Here is a 5,013-nt window from a genome sequence, read left to right on the forward strand (position 1 = left end):
TAACAAGTTGGACTGAGCGCCAAATCTCAGTGACTAGTCATAAAAACATTCTAAACTTCGAAAAACAAATCCTTAAGAAGGGTCTTTTTTCTCCCCCAATGTCGGACAACGGTGCAACTAAAGACTAGAGCTGTGCAGTGCTACTTTGACGTAGATTTTTTTGTTCCATGACCCAGCCTAAATTGTTAATTTAATGCAGTCAGGCACAGGTTTCAAATAAAGGCCTGGGGACCGATTCTGCTCACCACATCGTAAGAAGCGGTATCGTTACCAAACCCCTTTTAAAAAATAAATTTAACAATAGTTTTTACAAACATTTTTCCTTGACTTCTGATATCATAACGAGCTAAAAATCATGTTATTGTTTGTACCTTAATGATACAGTACGATGGGGCAAATTTATATTTATATAGTTTCACTGGAGCACGTCGACCTCACAGTGCGGAGGTCGTGGGTTCAATCCGACTCCGGCCTCCCTGTGTGGAGTTTGCATGTTCTCCCGGGCCTGGTGGGTTTTCTCCGGGTATTCCGGTGTCCTCCCACATTTCAAAAACATGCATGGCAGACTGATTGAACACACTAAATTGTCCCTAGGTGTGAGTGTGAGCGCGGATGGTTGCTCATCTCTGTGTGCCCTGCGATTGGCTGGCAACCGGTTCAGGGTGTCCCCCGCTTACTGCCCGAAAAGAGCTGGGATAGGCTCCAGCATGCCCCGCGAGCCTTGTGAGGATAAAGTGGATTGGAAAATGGATGGATGGAAAGATGGATAGTTTCACTGGTTTAATGGCCAGAACTATACAGTGGCTGAGAACAAAACTAAAACTGTCACCCCCGCGGTAGCCCAATGCGATCATGTGTGCACGGATGTGTGTGCATGATTAAGAGTCAGCGGGTACATCAGCTGGTTTCTACTGTATTAAGTGCGCTTCGGCACTCCTTTATTTTGTTCACTTGAGGCTATTATTTTACAAACTAGATATAAAAGGACATAAATAAATGTCATAACTTACATGTACCTATACTGTATCTCCTTGACAAACAAAACAAACAAAAAATATGATCACGTCAAAACAGAGAAAAAAAAAGTCAATGTTAGATTCGACATGACTAAATCTTATGGCATTGGAAGGTATACAGTTACAAACATTAACATCTGTGGTCTGTTATTTTTGTTCATTTTTCTGGGTTTTTTTTTCCAAATCATCAGACATTGAAGTAAAAGGGAAAAACAAATCTTTTACAGTACATTCTAGTTTCCTTCCCAACATGTCTTGCATATTTCCAAGCAGGTCCATATATTTCAATCACTAAAACCCAAATGTTACACATCGCCAAGAAGAAAGAGCCACAGCGCTGTAATTAAGGACGGAGGTGTTTTTGTGAAGTGTCACTTATTTAAGTTCAAAACATTCACATGAGTAGAGTTTCAAGAGATAAAGGAATAGAACAAACGAAGCCCGCTGGGTTATACCAATATATGTATGATGTATTCTGGAACCCAAACTGAAAAATAGCAGTCTTCCCTTCTTTGTCACCTTGTCCTATAAATCAGGGGTCCCCAACCGCCGGTCTGCAGACCGGTACCGGTCCACAGGGCATTTGGTACCGGGCCGCACAGAAAGAACTTGCCTTAATTCCGTTTTATTTATTTCGGAATACGAAAGATGTTTTATTTTGAAAAATTACCGGATTCTCCGTTACATCCGTCTGTGTCACGCTTGACACACGTCAAGCCACGCTTCTCTGTAACGCGACCAATTAGGCTAAAAACAAACACCGGAGCTCGCAAAATGAGTAAAAAAACTGCTGGAGATCGCAAATGACGGCGGCCTTAAAAGTACGTTCGAGACAACTGGATTAAAGTTATGTCTGAATACTCTGAGATCGCCACAATAGCACTGTTGCTATTTCCAACATCCTACCTGTGTGAGGTGGGGTTTTTCTGCAGCAATGGCGACTAAAACAAAATTACGAAGTAGACTGGACATAAACCACACACTTGAGGTGTCATTGTCTCCTATTACCCCAAGATGGGACCGTCTGGTTGCAGAAAATCAAGCTCGGGGCTGTGGTGAGTCGTCATTTTCATGCACTTTGAATTTGCATTCTATCGTATTTGGAAGGCATTAAACATTGCCATAGCGATCAGAGTGTTGCGGCCAGATTAGACGCTCCTTGTGTTTATTATTATATTTCGAAAACACTACAGTTTTCATGCAGCTCATACCATATTATTTTGTTGTATTATTTCCGCCACACCTTAAATGCCGGTCCCTGAAAATATTGTCTGACATAAACCGGTCCGTGGGGCAAAAAAGTTTGGGGACCCCTGCTATAAACCATGGTTGTGTACTGGCATGGGGCCTTCTCATATCCAGAGATTTTTTTATCATCACAAGCTTGACGAGTCCAAACTGAAGTCAGAGGCTTTTAGTCACACTTGGCGGTGATCCTGTATCCAAAGCGCAAACAGGTTGCTTTCCGGGAAAACTGTTCTCGAGTCCGGCTCACAAAGACAGGAGCAACATGTTGTACATCAGGTTTTCTTTAGCAAGCAAACGCATGTTGTTGTTGTTTTTTTTTTCACAGGCTTCACAGTGGCCAGTGAATGGACAAGGTTAGTGTTTCTCAAGTACGCAAACCATACATCACACACACTTACGCATTCATTCACATATTCAAACCAGACTCCTCTTATTTTACATGCAAGCAAAGAAGAAAACAACAATAATAAATCCTGAAACATTTAAAAAAAAAAAAAAAAAAAAACAGCCCAGCATCCACTGGACTTTCTAGATTATATTACATTCTTCATATAGTCTTTTTCGATGCTCGTAATCATTCAAATGACTCCAGTACAGCGCTGGATGTTCCAAAGTTCACGGTGGGAAGAAAAAAACGTCTCAGTGTCAGGAGAGACTGCTGTAAGAAGAGGAGGGCATAGGAAGAGGAGTCAGACAATGGGGAGGGAAAGGAATTCTGGGGCTGGCGAGTGGAGACAGGATCCTGAGGACGGACGACAGCAGCTGGGGAGCACAAGAGAGAGAGACAGGCCGCATCAGTCATTGTGTTTGTCAATATCATTGATTTCTGCTGGCCATTCAGTCCCAGATGACTTCATCAAACATTCCGCTCATCTGAAAAAAAAACAAGAGCATTCGGGGGCTAGTGTGTGGCCTCATTCTTTTTTTAGGCGCGAGAGGCATAAAACAAGTCTGGTTTGTGTTTTGTATTGAAGTCTTCTTGAACGGATTGACTCATCCAATGGACTCTCAAATCTATGTGATGATACCCATATTCTATTTCTTGATACGGTATTTCTAATTACAACCTTTGAGAAATCAAGCCACTGGTTGTGTCAAAACTCAAAACATTCCAGATGTCCGTGTGATCGATTCCATACATTTGCGGCCATCCACGTACATGACTTACATTTCCAGGTCTCATTATTTGGGCTCTGGACAGTTCTTGATTATGACATAAATACTGTGCCCTCTCTAATTAGCGGCCCCACTGGTTGCTTTAAGCCTTAAAATAAATTCCATTTTTATTGCAGAAGCATACTCTCATGCTGAAAATTGTAGAAATGGTCCACCCCACATAAAATGAAGCTGGTCCCTTGGCAATCTCAGTCCCCAGACCTCAACCCCATTGAAAACCTGTAGAGTGAGCCAAAGAGGAGAGGACCCTGGTTGCTGGATGAACCTGTAAGATTGTGTAAAGGGGAATGGTGTGTTCTCCCATCTTGTCAAACATGATAGAAGTAGATAAGGTGTTTTTTTTTCTTTTTTTGTTGGCCAAAGAAGCTTGTTTAAAGTATTACCATCACGGGGTGCTACTAATTGCAGCACACATGATTTGATGAAAAAGAATTATTTCTGAATGTTGGATTTTTTTTTCCCATTGAATAAATGCATTTGAATTAAAGGTTGGATTTTCCTCTTCCTTTTTTCCATTTTTGTCATGTATTTATTCCAAGCTAAAGAGCACATCTTAACCTGGGGTGCCAATAATTATACCGAGCAGTGTATATTGTGTGTATATATATATATATATATATATATATAGTACCGTGGTAATTGGTAGAAAGTGTGGGTTATCATAAGAAAAAATGACGCAGTTTGTGGAGTGAATAGCGAACACCATGTAAAAAGCCACTGATGTTGAATCACGCGGTCACTCAGCACTCACAGTGCGTGTCATAGTTGTATATCTGTAAATGATTATTTTACCATTAAAGGCCCTTTCTGTCTTCTTTGTTTGTTTTATAGTTTGATGTGACAAAATTAAAGGCCCAGGTACCAAATGCATGGGCCGCCCCGCCACCGCAAAATGGGAGAGGCAACTCAGGCAAGTGGTCAAAGGGTAAAGATGTCAGGGAGCGAAGGGGTGACTGGTCGTGATCGAGTGTGCAGTCTGGGAGTGGTGTACGGACAACGTGGACGGGTGAGGAATTTGGGTGTTGTGCTTGTGGTGCCTGAGTCCAAACATTGACAAAAAAAAAAAACAGAGACAAGGAGAAGAAAAATAAAAAAAACAGGAAGGAATAATAGTCGATCACACTGTCATTCAGAGGTGAAATAAGGATCGAACATGCTGCCGGAGAGAAACAAAAACAGGTTGAGAGGGATTTTCACCTCAATCCGCCCCTTCCCACCCGCATATGTCCCCGCAATGCACGCACAGAATCCAAAGTCCTTTTTTTTCTGCCTTCAAGCCCATCACACAGAACAAACCTGAGGGCTTGATGGCACATTCCTGTTCAGATAAATCATTCATGAACGCGACTCGTTTGGTCGTCCCTTTCGGACAAAGGCAGCAGAGCTATTCACCTGCACCGATGACTTCTTCAATCTTTATGCAGGAAATGTCGATTTCCTTCGCAAACTCGTGGATGGCGTCATTGGGGTCCTCGTAGGTGAAAGGGTCAATGTACACTTTCACACCTGGAGAAACTGAGATGTTCAACAGTTTTTCAGTTAAGCTTTTTTTTTTCCCCACCAGTCAGCTTTT

This window comes from Hippocampus comes, unplaced genomic scaffold (assembly GCF_001891065.2).
Source record: "Hippocampus comes isolate QL1 unplaced genomic scaffold, H_comes_QL1_v1.1 scaffold122, whole genome shotgun sequence".
Classification (NCBI taxonomy): Eukaryota; Metazoa; Chordata; class Actinopteri; order Syngnathiformes; family Syngnathidae; genus Hippocampus; species Hippocampus comes.